Here is a 25,306-nt window from a genome sequence, read left to right on the forward strand (position 1 = left end):
GGCTCTTAAAATACAACCACTTAAAAACCTTAAAGAAGACTGGGTGTGGTGAAACATGCTTTTAATCCCAGCTCTCGGGAGGCAGTGACAGGTGGCTCTCTCTGAGTTCAAGGCCAGCCTGGTTCACAAAGCCAAGACTGTTATACAAAGTAACCCTATCTTGAAAAACAAAAAACAAAACCAACAAAAGAAAGAGGGGGCCTTGGGGCAACTATCTGCCCCAGACTGAAAATATTCCCTTTTACTCAGGAGGCTAATGAAACTCATAGGAAATGTATAAGACTCAGGAGGGACACAAAGTTTACAAGACTCATGAGACCTCCCTCCCCCAAAGTGATGTATGCAATAAACAATTGCTCTGAAAGGGACTCTTCAGAGGTGTAGCTGCCTGTAAGTTACACAAGATAATCCAATGATGCAGCCTTCATGACTTATCATTCATGCTGGGACAGGTTTTTCAGCAGCACAACTATCTGAATCACCCTTGCTTCTCTAAGAAACCTCAATAAACCCATTGTTCCAAAATAAATAAATAAGTAAATAGCACTGTGAATAGACAGAAATCTATGGGATTAAAAATGCTATACCATTTAACTGCCATCAATAAGAAATTTGCTTATTTTTCTTTAAAAAAGGAAATGCCATCATTTTCCAGAACTTTTTTTTCTCTGTTCAGGAAGCATTTTATTGTTGGTCCAAGGACAAAAACTCACACAGATGACAGTTTCTCAGAGCATCTCCCGAATGGCCTTGCTGAGCTTCTGGATCTTGCTCTTTGCAGACAAATCAACATACTTCTCCCCAATTCAGACAATCTCCCAACATGATTTACGGCCAGTCTTGACCTCCAATTCCAGTATTTGGCCTTGTCTCAGGAAGCTCTTCAGCCCTGTCTTTAATTCAGAGAGAACAGCTTCATCTAAAGGAAATGCTGTGATCACTGTGCATGGCACTTCTCCACAGTGGACACTCATGATGGTGGAAAAGGCAAAGACGATGACCTGAGTGTTGCCTAGGCAACCATTTTCAGCAAGTAAATTCATGAGGTTGGTCTTCAGCGGAGAGAATTTTTCCTTTGTGGTGATATCATGCAGGCTTTTCACTTTGATGGAGGGCTTAATTGTAGGGATTCAGAACAGCAAGAGACACCTTGGGATCCTTCAGGAGTTGCCCCATTCGCAGCAACTTTCCACCTGGTCCAGCTTATTCTGTTTAGATGCAGCAGAGTACAGGGCGGTTGCATAGCTGCCTTCGATGCTGTGGACCTGAACAAGAGCCTTACAAGCTTGTCAAAGGGCCTAACCACAGATGTACTGAAGCTCTGCATCTGTTGGGACAGCCCAGATGTGGCTAGGGCGGCCATCTTTTCCCCAGGCGGCTGTAGGTCAAACCCAAGTGAGAAGAGACCAGTGATGCCAGCGCGCGCACGCATGATTGCTCAGCTTTCTGGGAAATGTTTTCCCAGAACTTTTTAATAAGCTTATTTAAGAATATTATAAAGGTGACTTGTTGAATTCGGTTCATTCAGTGTTCTAACTTCTATCTATGCTTTGCATACTGCTTTTATACTAAAAATTTGCACACAATGGAGGAAGAGAAACTGCCAGTATCTGACTTCTGTTCCCCATTTTTCCACTTGCCATCATATACTTATAGGTACCTTTCAATCCTGCCAAAGGAAATGTTTATCATCCAGAATTATTAATAATAGGAAGAACATGGGGTAACGTTTTAGGCATTTCTGTTATGAAAATGAAATTATTCCCTTTGCTGTGGATTCTTTTTTTCATTAATTTATTTATTCACTTTACATCTTGATTGCATCCCCCCCCCTCCTCCCCTCCCAGTCCCACCCTCATGACCCCTCCCCTCGTTTCTCATTTCCCAGAAAAGGAGAAACCCTGTGTTAGTGACAGCTGCCCCTCCCACCCCCCAGCATATCAACTCACAGCAGGACAGAGTGCTCTCCCTCTTTAGCAAGACAAGACAGCCCAGCTAGGGGAATGGGGTCTAAAGGCAGGCAGCAGAGTTCGAGACAGCCCCCGCTACAAATGTTAGGGAACCCACGTGAAGACTAATCGGCACATCTGCTACCTATGTATAGGGAGCAGATCCATCCCTTTCATACTCTCTGGTTAGTGGTTCAGTCTCTGTGAGACCCCATGGACCCAAGTTAGTTTATTCTGTAGATATTCTTGGTGTCCATGATTCTGGCTTCCTCAATCCTTCCTCCAACTCTTCCATAAGAATCTGTGGGCTCTCCCTAATCTTGGCTGTGGGTCTCTGCATCTGTTTCCATCAGGTGCTAGATGAAGCCACTCAGAAGACAGTTATGCGAGGCTCCTGCCTGTATGAATAGTAGAGACTCATCAATAGACTAGTGTTAGAGGTTGGCTCTCTCACATGGGATGGGTCTCAAGTTGACCCAGTCATTGTATAGCCGTTCTCTCAATCTCTGGTCCATCTTTATCCCTACACATCTGAAAGACATGATAAAATTGGGGGTCGAAGGTTTTGTGGGTGAATTAGTGTCTCCCTCCTCCCACTAGAACTCCGCCTGACTACAGGAGGTAGCTAATTCAGGCTCTATATCCCCCAGCTGCTAGGAGTCTCAGCTAGGATCACCGTTAAAGACTCTGGGGAGCTTCTCCCATCCCAGGTCTCTGGCGAATCCCGGAGATGTCCTCCTACAAATTTCTATTCTCTCTCCCAGCCCTCTCACCTTGCCCTCAATCCGTCCTGTCTCCACACCTGTTCCCCACCCCTACTCATTCCCCTCTGCGCTCTCTCTCTCTCTCTCTCTCTCTCTCTCTCTCTCTCTCTCTCTCTCTCTCTCTCTCACCTAGTTCCCTCCTTCCAACCACTTCCGATGTCTATTTTATTTCATCTTTTGAATGAGATTCAAGCCTCCTTTCTTGGGCCCTCCTTGCCACTTAGCTTCTTTGAACTGTAGCACGGTAATCCTGTACTTAATGGCTAATATTTACTTATAAGTGACTACATACTTTCTGCGTCTTTCTGGACCTGGTTTATCTCTCTCAGGATATTTTCTAGTTCATCCATTTGCCTAAAACTCTCACGATATCGTTGCTTTGAATAGCTGAGAAGAAATTTATTGTGTAAATGAACCACATTTCCTTCATCCAGTCTTCCATTGCACGACACCTAGATTGCTTCCGGTTTCTGGCTCTTATGGATAAAGCTGCTATGAACATAGTTGAGGAAGTTTCCTTGTGATATGGTGGAACATCTTTGCATAAATGCCAGGAGTGGTTGTGGGCTTAGATTTTTAAGCCTACTTTTTTTTTTATTAACTTGAGTATTTCTTATATACATTTTGAGTGTTATTCCCTTTCCGGGTTTCCGGGCAAACATCCCCCTCCCGCCTCCCCTTCCTTATGGGTGTTCCCCTCCCAACCCTCCCCCCATTGCCGCCCTCCCCCCAACAGTCTAGTTCACTGGGGGTTCAGTCTTAGCAGGACCCAGGGCTTCCCCTTCCACTGGTGCTCTTACTAGGATATTCATTGCTACCTATGAGGTCAGAGTCCAGGGTCAGTCCATGGATAGTCTTTAGGTAGTGGCTTAGTCCCTGGGAGCTCTGGTTGGTTGGCATTGTTGTACATATGGGGTCTCGAGCCCCTTCAAGCTCTTCCAGTTCTTTCTCTGATTCCTTCAACTGGGGTCCCGTTCTCAGTTCAGTGGTTTCCTGCTGGCATTCGCCTCTGTATTTGCTGTATTCTGGCTGTGTCTCTCAGGAGCGATCTACATCCGGCTCCTGTCGGTCTGAACTTCTTTGCTTCATCCATCTTGTCTAATTGGATGGCTGTATATGTATGGGCCACATGTGGGGCAGGCTCTGAATGGGTGTTCCTTCAGTAGCTGTTTTAACCTTTGCCTCTCTCTTCCCTGCTAGGGGTATTCTTGTTCCCATTTTAAAGAAGGAGTGAAGCATTCACATTTTAATCATCCGTCTTAAGTTTCATTTGTTCTAGGCATCTAGGGTAATTCAAGCATTTCGGCTAATAGCCACTTACCAATGAGTGCATACCATGTATGTCTTTCTGTGATTGGGTTAGCTCACTCAGGATGATATTTTCCAGTTCCAAACATTTGCCCACGAATTTCATAAAGTCATTGTTTTTGATAGCTGAGTAATATTCCATTGTGTAGATGTACCACATTTTCTGTATCCATTCCTCTGTTGAAGGGCATCTGGGTTCTTTCCAGCTTCTGGCTATTATAAATAAGGCTGCAATGAACATAGTAGAGCACGTGTCTTTTTTGTATGTTGGGGCATTTTTGGGTATATGCCCAAGAGAGGTATAGCTGGATCCTCAGGCAGTTCAATGTCCAATTTTCTGAGGAACCTCCAGACTGATTTCCAGAATGGTTGTACCAGTCTGCAACCCCCCAACAATGGAGGAGTGTTCCTCTTTCTCCGCATCCTCACCAGCATTTGCTGTCACCTGAGTTTTTGATCTTAGCCATTCTCACTGGTGTGAGGTGAAATCTCAGGGTTGTTTTGATTTGCATTTCCCTTATGACTAAAGATGTTGAACATTTCTTTAGGTGTTTCTCAGCCATTCGGCATTCCTCATCTGTGAATTGTTTGTTTAGCTCTGAACCCCATTTTTAATAGGGTTATTTGTCTCCCTGCGGTCTAACTTCTTGAGTTCTTTGTATATTTTGGATATAAGGCCTCTATCTGTTGTAGGATTGGTAAAGATCTTTTCCCAATCTGTTGGTTGCCGTTTTGTCCTAACCACAGTGTCCTTTCCCTTACAGAAGCTTTGCAGTTTTATGAGATCCCATTTGTCGATTCTTGATCTTAGAGCATAAGCCATTGGTGTTTTGTTCAGGAAATTTTTTCCAGTGCCCATGTGTTCCAGATGCTTCCCTAGTTTTTCTTCTATTAGTTTGAGTGTGTCTGGTTTGATGTGGAGGTCCTTGATCCATTTGGACTTAAGCTTTGTACAGGTTGATAAGCATGGATCGATCTGCATTCTTCTACATGTTGACCTCCAGTTGAACCAGCACCATTTGCTGAAAATGCTATCTTTTTTCCATTGGATGGTTTTGGCTCCTTTGTTAAAAATCAAGTGACCATAGGTGTGTGGATTCATTTCTGGGTCTTCAATTCTGTTCCATTGGTCTATCTGTCTGTCTCTGTACCAATACCATGCAGTTTTTATCACTATTGCTCTGTAATACTGCTTGAGTTCAGGGAGAGTGATTCCCCCTGAAGTCCTTTTATTGTTGAGGATAGTTTTAGCTATCCTGGGTTTTTTGTTATTCCAGATGAATTTGCAAATTGTTCTGTCTAACTTTTTGAAGAATTGGATTGGTATTTTGATGGGGATTGCATTGAATCTGTAGATCGCTTTTGGTAAAATGGCCATTTTTACTATATTAATCCTGCCAATCCATGAGCATGGGAGATCTTTCCATCTTCTGAGGTCTTCTTCAATTTCTTTCTTCAGTGTCTTGAAGTTCTTATTGTACAAATCTTTTACTTGCTTGGTTAAAGTCACACGGAGGTACTTTTTATTGTTTGGGTCTATTATGAAGGGTGTCGTTTCCCTAATTTCTTTCTCGGTTTGTTTTTCTTTTGTGTAGAGGAAGGCTACTGATTTATTTGAGTTAATTTTATACCCAGCCACGTTGCTGAAGTTGTTTATCAGCTTTAGTAGTTCTCTGGTGGAACTTTTGGGATCACTTAAATATACTATCATATCATCTGCAAATAGTGATATTTTGACTTCTTCTTTTCCCATCTGTATCCCCTTGACCTCCTTTTGTTGTCTGATTGCTCTGGCTAGAACTTCAAGAACTATACTGAATAAGTAGGGAGAGAGTGGGCAGCCTTGTCTAGTCCCTGATTTTAGTGGGATTGCTTCAAGTTTCTCTCCATTCAGTTTAATGTTAGTGACTGGTTTGCTGTATATGGCTTTTACTATGTTTAGGTATGGGCCTTGAATTCCTATTCTTTCCAGGACTTTTATGATGAACGGGTGTTGAATTTTGTCAAATGCTTTCTCAGCATCTAATGAAATGATCATGTGGTTTTGTTCTTTCAGTTTGTTTATATAATGGATCACGTTGATGGTTTTCCGTATATTAAACCATCCCTGCATGCCTGGGATGAAGCCTACTTGATCATGGTGGATGATTGTTTTGATGTGCTCTTGGATTCGGTTTGCCCGAATTTTATTGAGTATTTTTGCGTCGATATTCATAAGGGAAATTGGTCTGAAGTTCTCCTTCTTTGTTGGGTCTTTGTGTGGTTTAGGTATAAGAGTAATTGTGGCTTCATAGAAGGAATTCGGTAGTGCTCTATCTGTTTCAATTTTGTGGAATAGTTTGGATAATATTGGTATGAGGTCTTCTATGCAGGTCTGATAGAATTCTGCACTAAACCCGTCTGGACCTGGGCTCTTTTTGGTTGGGAGACCTTTAATGACTGCTTCTATTTCCTTAGGAGTTATGGGGTTGTTTAACTGGTTTATCTGTTCCTGATTTAACTTCGGAACCTGGTATCTGTCTAGGAAATTGTCCATTTCCTGTAGATTTTCAAGTTTTGTTGAATATAGGCTTTTATAGTAAGATCTGATGATTTTTTGAATTTCCGCTGAATCTGTAGTTATGTCTCCCTTTTCATTTCTGATTTTGTTAATTTGGACACACTCTCTGTGTCCTCTCATTAGTCTGGCTAAGGGTTTATCGATCTTGTTGATTTTCTCAAAGAACCAACTCTTGGTTCTGTTGATTCTTTCTATGGTCCTTTTTGTTTCTACTTGGTTGATTTCAGCTCTGAGTTTGATTATTTCCTGCCTTCTACTCCTCCTGGGTGTATTTGCTTCTTTTTGTTCTAGAGCTTTTAGGTGTGCTGTCAAGCTGCTGACATATGCTCTTTCCTGTTTCTTTCTGCAGGCACTCAGAGCTATGAGTTTTCCTCTTGGCACAGCTTTCATTGTGTCCCATAAGTTTGAGAATGTTGTACCTTCATTTTCATTAAATTCTAAAAAGTCTTTAATTTCTTTCTTTATTTCTTCCTTGACCAGGTTATCATTGAGTACAGCATTGTTCAGTTTCCATGTATATGTGGGCATTCTTCCCTTATTGTTATTGAAGACCAGTTTTAGGCCGTGGTGGTTCGATAGCACGCATGGGATTATTTCTATCTTTCTGTACCTGTTGAGGCCCGTTTTTTGACCAATTATATGGTCAATTTTGGAAAAAGTACCATGAGGAGTTGAGAAGAAGGTATATCCTTTTGCTTTAGGATAGAGTGTTCTATAAATATCTGTTAAGTCCATTTGGCTTATGACTTCTCTTAGTCTGTCTACATCTCTGTTTAATTTCTGTTTCCATGATCTGTCCATTGATGAGAGTGGGGTGTTGAAATCTCCCACTATTATTGTGTGAGGTGCAATGTGTGTTTTGAGCTTTAGTAAGGTTTCTTTTACGTATGTAGGTGCCCTTGTATTTGGGGCATAGATATTTAGGATTGAGAGTTCATCTTGGTGGATTTTTCCTTTCATGACTATGAAGTGTCCTTCCTTATCTTTTTTGATGACTTTTAGTTGAAAATTGATTTTATTTGATATTGGAATGGCTACTCCAGCTTGCTTCTTCTGACCATTTGCTTGGAAAGTTGTTTTCCAGCCTTTCACTCTGAGGTAGTGTCTGTCTTTGTCTCTGAGGTGTGTTTCCTGTAGGCAGCAGAATGCAGGGTCCTCGTTGCGTATCCAGTTTGTTAATCTATGTCTTTTTATTGGGGAGTTGAGGCCATTGATGTTGAGAGATATTAAGGAATAGTGATTATTGCTTCCTGTTATATTCATATTTGGATGTGAGGTTATGTTTGTGTGCTTTTCTTCTCTTTGTTTTGTTGCCAAGACGATTAGTTTCTTGCTTCTTCTAGGATATAGCTTGCCTCCTTATGTTGGGCTTTACCATTTATTATCCTTTGTAGTGCTGGATTTGTAGAAAGATATTGTGTAAATTTGGTTTTGTCATGGAATATCTTGGTTTCTCCATCTATGTTAATTGAGAATTTTGCAGGATACAGTAACCTGGGCTGGCATTTTTGTTCTCTTAGGGTCTGTATGACATCAGTCCAGGATCTTCTGGCCTTCATAGTTTCTGGCGAAAAGTCTGGTGTGATTCTGTTAGGTCTACCTTTATATGTTACTTGACCTTTTTCCCTTACTGCTTTTAATATTCTTTCTTTATTTTGTGCGCTTGGTGTTTTGACTATTATGTGACGGGAGGTGTTTCTTTTCTGATCCAATCTATTTGGAGTTCTGTAGGCTTCTTGTATGCCTATGGGTATCTCTTTTTTTAGGTTAGGGGAGTTTTCTTCTATGATTTTGTTGAAGATATTTACTGGTCCTTTGAGCTGGGAGTCTTCACTCTCTTCTATACCTATTATCCTTAGGTTTGATCTTCTCATTGAGTCCTGGATTTCCTGTATGTTTTGGACCAGTAGCTTTTTCCGCTTTACATTATCTTTGACAGTTGAGTCAATGATTTCTATGGAATCTTCTGCTCCTGAGATTCTCTCTTCCATCTCTTGTATTCTGTTGGTGAAGCTCGTATCTACAGCTCCTTGTCTCTTCTTTTGGTTTTCTATATCCAGGGTTGTTTCCATGTGTTCTTTCTTGATTGCTTCTATTTCCATTTTTAATTCCTTCAACTATTTGATTGAGTTTTCCTGGAATTCTTTCAGGGATTTTTGTGACTCCTCTCTATGGGCTTCTACTTGATTATTTATGATTTCCTGGAATTCTTTCAGGGATTTTTGTGACTCCTCTCTATGGGCTTCTACTTGTTTATTTATGATTTCCTGGAATTCTTTCAGGGATTTTTGCGATACCTCTCTGTAGGCTTCTACTTGTTCTCCTAAGGGAGTTCTTCACGTCTTTCTTGAAGTCCTCCAGCATCATGATCAAATATGATTTTGAAACTAGATCTTGCTTTTCTGGTGTGTTTGGATATTCCATGTTTATTTTGGTGGGAGAATTGGGCTCCGATGATGCCATGTAGTCTTGGTTTCTGTTGCTTGGGTTCCTGCGCTTGCCTCTCGCCATCAGATTATCTCTAGTGTTACTTTGTTCTGCTATTTCTGACAGTGGCTAGACTGTCCTATAAGCCTGTGTGTCAGGAGTGCTGTAGACCTGTTTTCCTGTTTTCTTTCAGCCAGTTATGGGGACAGAGTGTTCTGCTTTCGGGCGTGTAGTTTTTCCTCTCTACAGGTCTTCAGCTGTTCCTGTGGCCTGTGTCTTGAGTTCACCAGGCAGGTCACTTGCAGCAGAAAAGTTGGTCTTACCTGTGGTCCCGAGGCTCAAGTTCGTGCGAGCTCTCTGCGGCGGTAGCAACCAGGAAGATATGTTCCGCCATTTCCAGGAGCTTCAGTGCACCAGGGTTCCAGATGGCGTTTGGTGTTTTCCTCTGGCGTCTGAGATGTGTATGCAGAGTGCAGTCTCTTCTGGTTTCAGGCGTGTCTGCCTCTCTGAAGGTTTAGCTCTCCCTCTCACGGGATTTGGGTGCAGAGAACTGTTTATCCGGTCTGTTCCTTCAGGTTCCGGTGGTGTCTCAGGCAGCAGGGGTCCTGCCGCTACTGGGCCCTCCCCCACGGGAACCCAGAGGCCTTATACAGTTTCCTCTTGGGCCAGGGATGTGGGCAGGGGTGGGCAGTGTTGGTGGTCTCTTCCTCTCTGCAGCCTCAGGATTGCCCACCTGACCAGGCGGTGAGGTCTCTCTCCCACGGGGTCTGGGAGCAGAGAGCTGCTGTGGGCCGGGATCTGCGGGTGTGTGACTCCTGATAAACACAGTATGTGCCCGGTCCTAGAGGAATTCTGCCTCTGTGTGTCCCAAGTTCACCAGGCAGGTCTCTTGCAGCAGAAAAGTTGGTCTTACCTGTGATCCCAAGGCTCAAGTTTGCTCGCGGGGTGCTGCCCACGAGCTCTCTGCGGTGGCAGCAACCAGGAAGATCTGTGCCGCCGTTTCCACAAGCCTACTTTTAATAAAAAGTTCTCAAATGCTTCACACCCCCCCACACACACACACACACTTCTGGGGAGAAAAAATGGCAAACAGGACAAGGAGATGTGGACCTGTTTAGACGTATTTCTTTGAGGTGATTCCAATCTCAGGATACCAGCAGTCCAGTTCAGTAGTATCAGGATACCAGAAATGAATTAGCAGCAGCAGCATGATCCAGCAGAAACAGCAAGGCCTCCACCAAATCCACGCCAGTCAGCAGGAGTGACCAGGATGCCAGGAGAAGTTTTCTGCTGTGCCTCTCTCAATGAATAAAGTGAAGATCAGTGAAGACAAAGATTCAAGACCAAAGAAGCATTGCAAACTGAGGTATATAAGCACCCATCACTGTCCATTGAGTCCTATTTATACTTTCTCCAAACATCACATGTCCTCCCATGGTCTTGCTTCAACAAAACAACATGTGAGCCTGCATCGCCTGACAGATATAAAAACTTCTCCTTCAGAAGCAGTGATTTAGAGTTTAGCTGGGTCTTGAAGTAGAACTATTCTAAAATTTTTGATGAACTGCCAAATTCATTTCCAAAGTGGTTGTACAAGTTTGCACTGTAATGCAGTGGAAGAGTGTTACCCTTGCTCCACATCCTCACTAGCATGTGCTGTTGCTTGAGTATTAATCTTAGACATTCTGATTGGTGTAAGATAAAATCTCGGTTGTTTTGATTTCATTTTCATGATAACTAAAGACATTGAATCTTTAAGTGCTTCTCAGCGATTAGAGAGTCATCTGTTAAGAATTCTCTATTTAGCTCTGTACCCCATTTTTAAAATTGGGATATCTGGATTCTTGGCATTTACCTTCTTCAATTCTTTATATATTTTGGATATTAGTCCTCTGTCAGATGGAGGGTTGGTGAAGAACCTGTCCCAATCTGTAGGCTATTTTGTCCTTTTGACAGTGTCCTTGGCCTTACAAAAGCTTTTCAGTTTCATGAGGTCCCATTAATTAATTGTTGATCTTAGTGCCTGAGCTGTTAGTGTTCTGTTTGGGAAATTGTCTCCTGTACTAATATGTTCAAAGCTATTCCCCTCTTCTTCTATTAGATTAAATGTTTCTGGTTTTATGTTGAGGTTTTTCTTCCACATGGACTTGAGTTTTGTGCAAGACATTAAATATGGATCTATTTGCATTCTTCTACATGCAGATATCCAGTTAGACCAGCACCAGTTGTTGATTGTATGATTTTAGCTTCTTTGTCAGAAATCAAGTGTTCATGGGTATTTTGGTCTGTTTCTGGGTTTTCATTTGATTCCATTGGTCAGCCTGTCTGTTTTTATAACAATACCATGTGGTTTTTATTACTATTTCTCTGTAGTATATGTTTGCTGTGGATTCTTTTTAATATTTATTTACTCATTTATTCATTTATTACTATGACTATACTGTTTCTGTCTTCAGACACACCAGAAGATGCATCAGATATCATTACAAATGGTCGTAAGCCACCATGTGGTTGCTGGGACTCAGGAACTCTAGAAAAGCAGTCAGTATTCTTAACCACTGAGCCATATCTCCTGCCCTCACTATACATCTTTAAGCATGATCTCCAAGTTTGTAGCAAGCCAGCTGGAAATCCTTGAGCATGTTATTACACCTTTGTATAGATAATACACAAATTTGGTATCTTCAAAAAAGCCAACCAGATAGTCTTCACTTGCCTCTTGGAAAGTTCCAGTTACCACGCACTGGAAGTGCAGGTCTGATTTGAAGAGCTGAGCAAATTCTATAACCAGACTCTGGAAAGGAAGTTTGTGAATCAGAAGCCCAGCTTAATTCTGGTCACCTTTGATTTCACCCTGTGTTAGAGCACCTGGCCTATAAGGTCAAGGTTTCTCCACCATTCCAGTAGAGGGCACACTTGAAAAGCTTTTGGAACTGGTTGTTTTCTGGGTGCTTTAATAAGATGTGAGCCCTGATATATGGGTGTCCTTATTTACCCTCTTCTTTGACTGGAGCTCCATGAGTGATTGTTGGAGAGCAGAGGTACTGGCAGTGGCCATGAATTCCTCAAAATTGAGGTCCAAGTTTCACTGTTCTACTCTGCATTGTAATAACTGTCATAGACAAAGCAATAAGGCAACAACAATAACAATAATAATAATAGTAATAATGATGATGTGCATATTGGACAAAGGTAAAGGAGGTTTTATTCAGAGACAAGATTATATAGAGGATCCCAGAAATCCAACAACAACAACAAAAAAAAAAAAGAAAGAGCTAAATTGAAGGATATAAAGCAATATACAAAAACTAGGCTGGTTTTTTTTTTTGATTTTATCTTTTTATTCATTAAGATTGTTTTATTCTAACTAACTCACTAATAAAAGCATCACATAGCTACTTTAAAGAAGCCAGTGAAATTTACTCAGTCTCAAACTCTCTATACCTCTCAATGAATAGTATAGTTACCCCCAAAAAAAGCCTTTCTGAAGCAATGAAGCTCCACTTACAGTTTTCGCCCTGGTAATTACATTTTTATTCACCTACCTACCACAAAAAAAGGAAAAATTATGACTGAGTTGAAACTAGAAAAATACCTTTATCACTTCTTTTGTGGCTCATGAGTCCTTCTGCCTACGTGGGGTCCCTCTTAGTCATCTTTTCTTACCTTACACATAGAAATTAAAAGTATACATATTTAAGAGATCCTATGTTATGTTTTAATGCAAGCACACAATGTTGATACTTAAGTTGGGTCCAATATGTCTGTCTCCTCAAACATTTATCTTGAGTATCACAAAAGCATTCGAACTACATTCTTCAAGCTGTTTGAGATGCACATGCTTTATCATTGTATTAACTTTTATAGATTCCATAGCTGAGTGGTACTGTGTGATGCTTGTCTTCCTATGCCTGGCTTATTTCATTTAGCATGATGATCTCTGTTTCCATTGGGTTGTCTCAGATGACATGATTTCATTCATTCTACATGTATCATGCATTCTTTATCCACTCCCTGGTGTATGGACTTGTCTGTTGGTATCATCGCTTGACTATTATGAGTTCTACTTTGAAGAACATGAGATTCTGACTACAGAGCTCAGCAGGTAAAGGCACAATGTGACAATGAGAGTTGACAATGTGAATTTGATACTCAGGACCCACAGGATGGGAGGAGAGAACTAACTCCTAAAAGTTGTCCTCTGGCCTTCATATGTGTGGGATGACATGAGTGCACACGAACAAATAAATAAATGTAATTTTTCACGAAGAACATTGGATTTTAGTAGCTGAATAATATTCCATTGTGTAAATGAGCCACATTTTCTGTGTCCATTGTTCCACTGAGGGGCATCTGGTTTGTTTCCAGCTTCTGGCTATCACAAATAAGCAACATAATGGAGCACTTGTCATTGAGGTATGGTGATGCCCAGGATTGGTATGACTGGATCTTCAAGTAGAAATTTTCCCAATTTTCTGAGTAACTTCCAGATTGGTTTCCAGAGTGATTGCAGCAGTTTGCAATCCCACCATCAATGAAGGAGTGCTCCTCTTTCTCCACACCCTTGCCAGCATATGGTGTCACATGAATTTTTTATCTTAGCCATTCTGATTGGTCTCCGGTGGAATCTCAGGGCTGTTTTGATTTGCATTTCCCTGATGACTAAGGGCTTTGACTATTTCTTTAAGTGCTTCTCCGCCATTGAAATTCTTCTGTTGTGAATTCTCTGTCTAGTTCTGCATCCCATTTTTTTAATTTGGTTATTTGGGTGGTTTGAAGGTTAACTTCTTGAACTCTTTATATATTTTAGATATTAGCCCTCTATTGAATTAGTGTTAATGAAGATACGTTTCCTGATCCGTAGGTTGCTGATTTGTCCTACCGACTGTGTCTTTTGTCTTACAGAAGCTTTTCAGTTTCATGAGGTCCCATTTATCAATTATTCAGCCTGAATCATTGGTGTTCTGTTCAAGAGATTCTCCCCAGGGCCAGTGAGAGCAAGGCTCTTTCCCACTTTTGCTTCTATTAGATTCAATGAATCTGGTGTTTTTTTCCATCTTTATTAAATTGGCTATTTCTTATTTACATGTCAAATGTTATTCCCTTTCCCCGTTATGTTGAGGTCCTTGATCCACTTGTATGTGTGCTTTGTACAAGGAGAAAAATATGGATCAATTTGCCTTCTTCTGCACGAAGACATCCTGTCAGACTAGAACCATTTATTAAAGATGCCTTCTTTTATTCCACTTTATGGTTTTGGCTTCTTTGTCAAACATCAAGTGCCCATGGGTATGTAGGTGTATTTCTGGGTCTTCAATTCTATTCCATTGATCAACCTATCTGTCTCAGTACCAATACCATGTGGTCTTTATCACTATTGCTTTGTAGTACAGCTTGAGGTTAGGGATGGTGATTTCTCCCCAAAGATCTTTTATTGTTGAGAATTGTTTTTGCTATCCTGGATTTTTTTCCATATAAAGTTGAGAATTGTTCTTGCCATGTCTGTGAAGAATTGAGTTGAAATTTTGATGAGGTTTGCATTAAATCTGTAGATTGTTTTCGGTAAGATGGCCATTTTCACTATGTTAATCCTACCAATCCATTCAGCAATTAAAAATGAGGACATAGGGCTGCAGCTGGACTTGGCAATGTGTAACAATCACCCAGGTGGTACTGGTTTTAAAGGCATCATGGAGAACAGCTAACGCTTGGCACTGTAAAAAGTCAGGGAAGGTCACTGGTGAAAATAGGGCCTCCGTTGCAATTAATGACCCAGGACCGAAGGGGTCTTGCAAAGAAGTTGAGGCTTAGCACCACTTCTGAGCCTATGAAAGGCTATTGGTGAAGTCTACTTGCAGCAAACTGGAGATGCCAGTACCATGGTATATCTGCCGAGAACAGCAGCAGCAGTGAAGTAGAGTCAACCAGAGTCTAGAGTGTTACAGAGAATAGAGCTGGAGAGATGACCCAAGCACTTTGGAGGAGCCTAGAAGATCATGTGTGGGTCCCAGACACTGGAACAAGAACCTATGAAGTTGAAGTTGCCTTAGAGACCCCAAAATGTTAGAGATGTTGAATCCGTGGGATGCCTACCAAGGAAAGTTGCTAATAAAGAGTAGAATCAGCACAAGAGAACAAAATCTGTTGCTGATGAATGCCAGATCTGCCAGAAGCAGTCTACAAGGATGAAAGGAGTTGGAAAGCTGAAGAGCGCTTTGACATTGGATATGAAGACATGGACTTTGGAGTTTGCCTAGCTGGTTTTTGGTTTTGCTTTCATCCAATATTTTCTATTACAATTTGGGATGGTAATGTATATCCTGTGATGCTGGAAGTATGTGATCTGCTTTTTTATTTTGATTTTATAGTAGATTACAGTTAAGAGAGTGCATGACTCTCAGAGAAGACTTAGAACTTTCCACTTTTCATATTGCTTAGACTATTAAAGACTACCAGTTGGACTAAACATGTTTTTCATTATGCTATAGCTGGTTATGGTCACCATAGACTCATGTGTTTGAACAAGCCTATGGTGGCCAAGGGGTGAAATGTAATACTTTGAATATGCTTGTCCCAGGGAATAGCACTATTTGGAGGTGTGACATTATTGGAGTAGGTGTGACCTTGTTAAAGGAAGTATGTCACTGTAGAGGTGGGCTTGGAGACCCTCCTACTAGCTGCCTAGAAAACAGTCTTTTCCTGGCTGCCTTCAGATCAAGATGTAGAACTCTCAGCTCCTTCTTCAAGACCATATCTGCCTGGATGCTGGCATGTTTCCTGCCATGATGATAATGGACTGAATGTCTGAAACTATAAGCTAGCCCCAAGTAACTGTTTGCCTTTATAAGAGTTACTTTGGTCATGGTGTCTCTTTACAGCAATGGAAACCCTAAGACAGATACTGTGAATGTTGGAAAAGATCCCAAACTACTACCCTTCCTTAAACACAATCTCAGAAAAAAAACACCACATTAGGAAGTAAATGCTTCAAATTTCTCTGGGTTTTTTTTTTGTTAGAGAGAGACAGAGACAGAGAGACAAAGAGAGTAAAACATTTCTGAATAAACTAGATTTTTACATGAATAAGCACTTACCAGCTTTATTTTTAAATTATCTGTTCCATCATTGGGTTCCCAAAGAATCTATATCATCTCAATCATTGGCAATCAATAATTAACAAAATAACTAACAAAAAATAAACAGCCCACTTCTCTAAATAAAAATAAAATACATTTTTTCAAGAAGGCCTAATATTTTCCCATCTCTCTTAAAGACAGATAAACTTTATTAGTTTCTGGGAGTTGTGAAAAGCTGATCAGACTGTGTATAAAGCAGAGCAGCATCTGAAGATTGTAGCAAAACAAGATTGTATGGAGGATCTGCATCAATTATAGCTTACAGAACATTTCGCAGAGGGATACCAGATAAAATTATTATAAATATCTGCCACCACTTTCATCTTGCCTTCAGTAACCGTAACAATAACATCTGAAATCTTTTCTTCCTGATGCATCCATAAACAATTAGCATCTCTTTGTTAAACTCTAATTGATCTTCCTACACAGCTGTGCCACTGTACAGCTCAAGAAAGAGGGCTCAATTGTTAAGACAGTTATTAATAATGTCATAACAAACTATAAGAACCTGAGGAGTACAGGAAAAGCAGGTCACCCACATGATTTCAGAAAATAAAACCACGAACTATATCCTAACTGCATGCCTTACATGGCCTTTTCTCTTAAATATAAATCCATGGTAAGAGACACAGGAGTGTAGAGCTTAAGAATATGGCCTCTTCAACCAGATTGCATGCATCTGAACCAGGTCCATGGCTGAGAGAAGAAAAAAAAAAAAAAAAACAAGTAAACGGGACACACTACAGTCTGTTTGGCCCACTGTGTTCATTTGTGAAACAGGGCTTGTAGTGGCTTATACCAAGCTTAACAGCTGTATGGCCTTAGAGGAGTATCTTGAATATATTAGATGCTTAGTTTATTTATAGAAACAATTCATTTTTTTCGATTGTTGTTTACTTTTCTCATAGCAGAATGGTTGGGTTGGCTTTATCGACTTTTTTTTTTACCTTAAACCTGTGGTTAAAACCTGTGATCTAACCACGTCCTCGATAACAGCAGTCATCAGGCAGCACATACAACGGGTGTCTCAGCAGCACCATGGCTGACAGGGAAAAGACCAGAATGCCACAAATATTCACTGCAAGACCCAAGTCATTTCTAAACCTTAGAGTTTTTCACCCTTCAACATGACACAATGAAGAATGACAACTTCCCCAACCCTTTCTACTTGAGAAACTCCAAAATCTGTTTGTCCCAGAAATATCTTGACATGTTAGAGGATTTGAGCTTCAGGAAATAAAATGTTCTACAGTGGACGATTGAGACATCCACAAATCTGACATGAAATTACTTCACAGAGTAAAGAAGCAAATCTTCTCTAACAAAAGCCTAAGATGTGGTTGCCCTCTGTGTGGCTCCTCGGTGATACAGCTTATCTGCAAATGCAGTGACCAACAAGCTGGTCTTCGCATTGGCCACATTTGGCTACCAGTAGCTGAGTCTCTGACCAACAATAGATTAAAATTAACATATTTAACTTTTCACAAAAGTGCTGCAAGGTTGTGCCTTACTCATTTTTCACCTGCCATTCACAGCTCCTCTTCTCTATCCTCAAGCCTGCCATCTCTCGCCTCTGGGGGCACTGCCTTGATGTCAGATCATAACACATAGGATAATCTCAAGGAGGAAAGAAGAAAGGAGGCCATCCCCATAGAGCTTCAACCCAGAAGACTTGACTCTATCTCCTTGTCCAAAATTATATTACAAATTATATTACATGAGCTGTCTTAACTATAAGAAACTGTGTGGCAGAATTCAGAATTTCCAACCTTCGTTGTGGGGGGAGGGGAAGACAACAAGGAGGAATCAAAATGGCCACTGAATGGCCAACCACATCTGTCACACCTGCTCTGAAGCCCTTTCCCTAATTTTCCATCTGGGAAACTCTTAATCATCCCTTCATAAACAATGATCTGTTACTTCCTTGGCAAATTCCTGGCTCAGCCCAAGGCAGATTGAGTTCCCTGGGGAACTAGTAGCAGTTTACATGTGTATACATTAATGTGCCCTGCTTGCTTGCACTGTGAGTGTCATTAATATGGTTCCACACTGGAGTAAATTCCTCTAATGGGGAGACTGTATATTAACCACTAAACTCTAAATGCCTATTGATATGATGATTGAGAAACAAAGACCAACTTATTTAAACTAGGCTACACATATAAATAACCAAATAAATCTCTGAAAGAAATTAAAGAGTAAACTGATTGATTGATTGATTGATTGATTGTCACCAGGGTAACTGTGGTAGTTTGAAAAAAACTAGACTGCATAGGTCAAAGAGAGTGGCACTTTTAGGAGATGTGGTCTTGTTAGAGGTAATGTATCACTGGTAGGGTGTGGGCTTTGAGATTGCAGAAGTTCAAGCAATGCCTAGTGACACTCTGCCATTTCCTGCTGCCTGCAGATCCAGATGTAGACCTCTCAGCTCTCTCTCCAGCCCCATGTCTGCCTGTGTGCCACCCTACTTCCCACAATGATGATAATGGACTAAATCTCCAAACTGTAATCCAGTTCCAATTAAAAATGTTGTCCTTTATAAGAGTTGTCATGGTCTCTTCACAGAAATAAAACTCTAAGAAGCAAATAATGTTACTCTCTTTTCATTGGATTTTTCTGAAATAACAAAACAAAGAAGGAGCACCCAACATTCATCTGCCCTGAAACCCGAGGAACGGGGGTTTTCAGAAGCTGAGAATGCAGATTACATGCCATCATTGCCTGGGTTTATAACATAAGCATCTCTTCCTGATGGTTTACAGAAGGAGTTATTTTTTTTCTTGTCATATGCTTACTTCTAATTTATTTTTTTAAATAAAAAGCTTTATTCATTTAATTCATCTGTATATGTGCTTGCGTGCATGAATTTATGTGTATCATATGTGTGCAGGAGCCCAAGGAGGTGGGAAGGTGGCATTGGCTTCCCCAGAACAAGTTAGAGTAGACAGCCTTTCCCAATTTGGTTCTATGTTGCTAGTGTTTTTTTTTATTATTATTATTATTATTAACTTGAGTATTTCTTATATACATTTCGAGTGTTATTCCCTTTCCCGGTTTCCGGGCAAACATCCCCCTCCCCCCTCCCCTTCCTTATGGGTGTTCCCCTCCCCACCCTCCCCCCATTGCCGCCCTTCCCCCAACAGTCTAGTTCACTGGGGGTTCAGTCTTAGCAGGACCCAGGGCTTCCCCTTCCACTGGTGCTCTTACTAGGATATTCATTGCTACCTATGAGGTCAGAGTCCAGGGTCAGTCCATGGATAGTCTTTAGGTAGTGGCTTAGTCCCTGGAAGCTCTGGTTGCTTGGCATTGTTGTACATATGGGGTCTCGAGCCCCTTCAAGCTCTTCCAGTTCTTTCTCTGATTCCTTCAACGGGGGTCCTATTCTCAGTTCAGTGGTTTGCTGCTGGCATTCGCCTCTGTATTTGCTGTATTCTGGCTGTGTCTCTCAGGAGCGATCTACATCCGGCTCCTGTCGGTCTGTACTTCTTTGCTTCATCCATCTTGTCTAATTGGGTGGCTGTATATGTATGGGCCACATGTGGGGCAGGCTCTGAATGGGTGTTCCTTCAGTCTACAGAAGGAGTTATTAAGTCCTCCCAGAGTCATAAAATAGTGACCAACCCAGTAGCACAAAGAATTCAGGGATCTCTCCACGGTAAATGATAGAAATGTGCTCAAGGCTAAAATTTTTTCCAAACATGTAGCTTAGAAATTCTCTGAGACTATTAGAATCACCTCAAAGAAACTTAGAATCCTATTCACCAAGATGAGACATGGAACCTATAACCAAAGATGAGACATCTTCAACACCATTAAAGATAATTACAATAAGTTAAAGTACATCACATATACTTATAGTTACAAATTACTAATGCTACTCTTTGGGTTTGTTTTGGTCTTTGGTTTTTGATATTTGAGTCAGGGTATCATATAATTTAGGCTGGCCTTGAACTCCTAATCCTCTTTCCTTTGTCACCCCTTTCTCTTTGAACCCAAATTTCACTGATTGGCTAATCTGGCTGGCCAGTGAGCTCCAGGAGTCTACTTGTCTCTCTACTCCACTATCTAGACCATTTTTTTAAAATTTAAGTGTTAGGGGCTAGAACTCAGTTCCTGTGCTTGCACACCAAGCAGTTTTCCAACTGAGCCATCTCCTAAGCCCTTGGGGAAAGGGCTTAAATGCTTTCAAAATGCTATCACATTGAAACCCAGCATAGTACCCCTAGTAGTAAATATAGAACTCACAGGCAGAGGCAGGAGGCTCACCAAAAGTTAAAGGCTAGTAAAACTGGACTACACAGTAAAACTCCATCTCAAAGGAAACTTTGACATTTGAAAAACAAATGTAATTTAAATTGTGGCTATGTGTGTATCATATTAAAGACTTATAAAATATTAGATGATAGTTTAGATGAAGAGGTATGCTTGGAATCTGTTTTAGGATAATTTGGGGAGTAATGACACCAGAGTAAATAGAATCTGTCATGTAGGTCACTGAACTGAGTGGTCAGCGCACTGTGACTAATTGTTATTTTCCACCTACTTTATGTAGTCACATTGTTCTACAATTAAACATTTTTATAATACTTCCCTGCTGTAAAATATTAATAAATGGACCAGGCCTGATGGTTCATGCCTGCAGTCCCCCAGCACGTAGGAGGCTGAGGCTAGATAATTGTAAATATGAAAACAGCATTGTAAGTTCAAGTTTCATGTAAACTACATATAAGACCCTAAGATAGATAGATAGAAAGATGATTGATAGATAGATAGATAGATAGATAGATAGATAGATAGATAGATAGATAGAGATGGCTGGGTGGCTGGGTGGGTAGGTAGGTTAGGTAGGTATGTAGATAGATAGATAGATAGATAGATAGATAGATAGATAGATAGATAGATAGATAGATAGATAGATGGCTGGGTGGGTAGGTAGGTTAGGTAGGTATGTAGATAGATAGATAGATAGATAGATAGATAGATAGATAGATAGATAGATAGATAGATAGATAGGTGCAGGCCTAACGAAGCTTATAAAACACTGAATAGAATTTGACCAGTACTCTGTGAAGAAAGTATTCCTTTAATAAGTTGGATAAAATCCACTCTACTATTTTCTAGAGTTGTTATGACAAAATGCCCCAAACTAAGCTATTTAACAGAAGTTTACTCCCATAGATCTGGGGGCTAATGTTCCGGGATTAGTTAGAGGTTTGGTCCTCAGATAGTTCTTGTCTCACTCAGGCCTCACATAGACTTTTCTTTAGGTGTATTCCTACCATCTCTCTGTGGCTCCAGATCTCTCCTCTTATAAGGATACCACTCACATTGGATTAATTTCCACCACAACAACATCATTTTCACATTTAAAGATTCTCTCCAAGAAAGTGGGAAGAGCCTGTAATATACAGGGGAAATTTTCCTCAACAGAACCCAAATGGCTTACGATCTAAGATCAAGAATTGACAAATGGGACCTCATAAAATTGCAAAGCTTCTGTAAGGTAAAAGACACTGTCAATAGGACAAAACAACAACCAACAGATTGGGAAAGGGTCTTTACCAATCCTACATCTGATAGAGGGCTAATATCCAATATATACAAAGAACCCAAGAAGTTAGACTCCAAGAAAACCAAATAACCCTATTTTGAAATAAGGTACAGTGCTTGGTATTCCTCTCAACTGAGGAATACCAAGCACCCTTTAGGTGCTGAGAAGCACCTAAAGAAATGTTCAACATCCTTAGTCATCAGGGAAATGCAAATCAAAACAACCCTGAGATTCCACCTCACACCAGTCAGAATGGCTAAGATCAAAAACTCAGGTGACAGCAGATGCTGGTGAGGATATGGAGAAAGAAGAACATTCCTCCATTGTTGGTGGGATGCCAAGTTGGTACAACCACTCTGGAAATCAGTCTGGCTGTTCCTCAGAAAATTGGGCATAGTGCTACCTGAGGACCCAGCTATACCACTCTTGGGCATATACCCAAAGATGCTCCAACATATAACAAGGACACATGCTCCACTATGTTATAGCAGCATTCTTTATAAAAGCCAGAAGCTGGAAAGAGCCCAAATGTCCTTCAACAGAGGATTGGATACAGCAAATGTGGTACATTTATATAATGGAGTACTGCTCAGCTATTAAAAATATGACCATGAAATTCATAGATAAATGGATAGAACTAGAAAATATCATCCTGAGTGAGATAGCCCAGTCACAAAAGAACACATGATATGCACTCACTGATAAGTGGATATTGGCCCAAAAGCTTGGGATACCCAAGATATCATTCACAGACCATATGAAGCTCAAGAAGAAGGAAGACCAAAATGTAGATGCATCAGTCCTTCTTAGAAAGGAGAACAAAATACTCTTGGGAAGAAATACAAGGACAAGGAATGGAGCAGAGACTGAAGGAAAGGCCATCCAGAGACTGTCTCACCTGGGGATCTATCCCCTATGTAGCCACCAAACTCAGTCACTATTGCTGATGCCAAGAAGTGCTTGTTGGGAGCCTGATATGGATGTATCGTGAAAGGTTCTGCCAGAGCCTTTCTGATACAGATTAAGATGCTTGCAGCTAACCATCAGACTGAGCACAGGGACTCACAAATGGAGGAGTTAGGAAAAGGACTAAAGGAGTTGAAATGGTTTGCAACCCCATAGGAAGAACAACAATATCAACCAACCAGACCCCTGAGAGCTCCCAGGGACTAAACCACCAACCAAAGAATACATATTGGAGAACCCATGTTTCCAGCCACATATGTAGCAGAGGATGGCATTGTGTGGCATCAGTAGAAGGAGAGGCCCTTGTGAAGGCTTGCTTCCGCAGTTTAGGGGAATGCCAGGGTGTTGAGGTGGCAGTGGGTGGGTGGGAGAGGGAGCGTCCTCATAGAGACAGTGGAAGGGGACAGAAATGGAGGAACTGGGAAGGGGGAAAAAGAAAAAATATTCTCTCCAAATATGGTTACTTTTTAAGGTATTTGGGATTAAGAGTTCAACAAATATGTGGGGACAGAGCATAATTCCTATAAAAAAAAGTAATGTCATCTTTAGTAAATCTTTATTATGACCTAACACCCTGGGAATATTACTTGTCAACCTTCCTCTACAACCCTTTAAAAAAGTCAGAAATTGGATCAGGTTTGATGGGGACACTTCACGTCAATTTATCCCAAATAGATCTAAGCCTCTGAAAACATTAAAGGTTTAAAATATACTCTTGCCTAGAACAAAACAGAATGTATGTGGGAATGAATTTGGGGTGTGCAGTTGCCTATCCAAATTCAATGAACTTGTCATAGCTTGGATAATCAATGTCTTTCCGACTTTGCTTAAGGCACCTTATTCCATGCAGAGAACGGACGCGCGCAGAGAAAACATGTCTTTGCGGCACACGAGGTTACAAAGAGTCAACAGGAACTCCACTGTGCACCATCTGCATTAACAGAGAGAGACGGAGGCGGCTTCCTGCCATGAGCCACAGGAAACCTAACCCTCCCAAGTCCAACAGTCCCCAAACGGTCCCTACCGTGTACTTTCTATCACTGTGCTGCCAGTTCTTGGTCTGAGGTTCGACCCAGCAGCCAGGCCATCCTTCTCACAGGTGGTTTGGTTTTATTCCCTTTCCAAATTTTCTAGGCACCTACACAAATCACAGCACTCTTCTCCCTCCTACCCCTCCCTCTGCCAATGAGATAGGGAAATTGTAGTTGTTTAATTGGATACTGTTTTACTACTTTAAATGAGGTTATGTTCCCAATGACTCTCTCAGCTCTATCCTTCTGAGGGAAAACTTTACCTCCAAGATACTCTGTAGTCAAGTAAGTTGATTGAGCTGGCATCATTTTGGGCTCAAAATGAGAACACTGAAGCCTCACAGGTCTACCTGAATTGTGTCTTGCCTTCTCACACCAGCTAAAAATATATAAAGTTCCTTTTCTGACACAACCCGGACAAAGTCTGTGCATTTCTTCAAGAACTTGTGCATACCACTAATGCAGAACAACTCGGCACTAATTCCTAGATTTTTCCTTCTTATCATCTATTGATACAAAATTGTTATCAGTCACTAGTTCATTAGGTTGACATAACTAATTTTGCTAAATCACACAATTTATAGATAAATCACACCCCCAAGATTCCCACAGCCACAACAATAAATAATTTTATACTCCTGACTTTCCCCAAATTCCTAGTCCAAAACAATCTACTGAATAAAATCTTAGAAAGGCCAACATGCAAAGCTTATTGGGAGGATTGGGAGCAGATATGTTACAGACAAAGCCAAAGGAAAAAGGAAAGTATCCAGACCTTGTACCAGAGAGAAACCCAGTTCCAGTGGCACTGACAGAAGGAGCAGATATGGAACCCAGAAGGAGAGAACTTGGAATGATAGCCAAGGGAAGCTGCACAGAGGTTCCAAAGCAAAGGATTGTGTCCTTGTCTCCAGCTTACCCACCCACGCTTTGCATTGAATGTTTTCTCTCTTTGTGACTCCCACTTTGTCAGTTCATAAGTCTTAGAAATTAGAAATGTGAGCCTTGACTAGGGCACGTGGCAGGTTGAGTAAATGCAATCGTGAGAAACCCTTATCCTGCTTCCTCCTGGTACATATAACAGAAGCCTGGGAAAAGTCTGCATTTTTTTTTTTTTTGAGTCAGGCAAGAAGAATAGCTTCTAGTCAAGTCTCCTACTAGCTATCTGTACAGAAAATGTCCAAATTAGTTCTATCAAATTAGTTGTAAACCTCAGAACTTCTCTGTTTCTTGTGTTTAGAGTCAGAATAATTCTATCAAAGGGTGATTTACAAGATTAGATGACATACTTCGGGGTCAAGTCTTAGATATGATATAATTCTGTAAATGCTTTCCCTTCCAGGGAAAACCCAACAGTCGAGACAAACAGGGAGTCATCCACTAGTCATCAAGGTCAACGAGAGCTACTGTGTCAACAGAATGGGAAAAAAGAGGAAAGGAAGGAAGGAAGGAAGGAAGGAAGGAAGGAAGGAAGCAGAGAGGGAGGGAAAGGAAAAAAGGAAGGCCTTCTGAAAACAGCTAGGGACATGTTAAAATGTTCTCTAGTAACTAGAAAGTTTCACTGCATTTTTAATAATATTTTTAAGAGAGAATGATTTAATTTGTGTAGAAAAG

At 40.9% G+C, this 25,306-nt stretch overlaps 1 pseudogene; it reads right to left on the reverse strand.

Annotated features, from left to right (window-relative positions):
* Positions 1 to 728: 728 nt before the first annotated feature.
* Atp5po-ps1 (ATP synthase peripheral stalk subunit OSCP, pseudogene 1) lies at positions 729 to 1,387 on the reverse strand (annotated as a pseudogene).
* Between the last annotated feature and the right edge of the window lie 23,919 nt (positions 1,388 to 25,306).

The sequence above is a fragment of the Rattus norvegicus genome, chromosome 5 (assembly GCF_021556685.1).
Source record: "Rattus norvegicus strain SHRSP/BbbUtx chromosome 5, alternate assembly SHRSP_T2T, whole genome shotgun sequence".
Classification (NCBI taxonomy): Eukaryota; Metazoa; Chordata; class Mammalia; order Rodentia; family Muridae; genus Rattus; species Rattus norvegicus.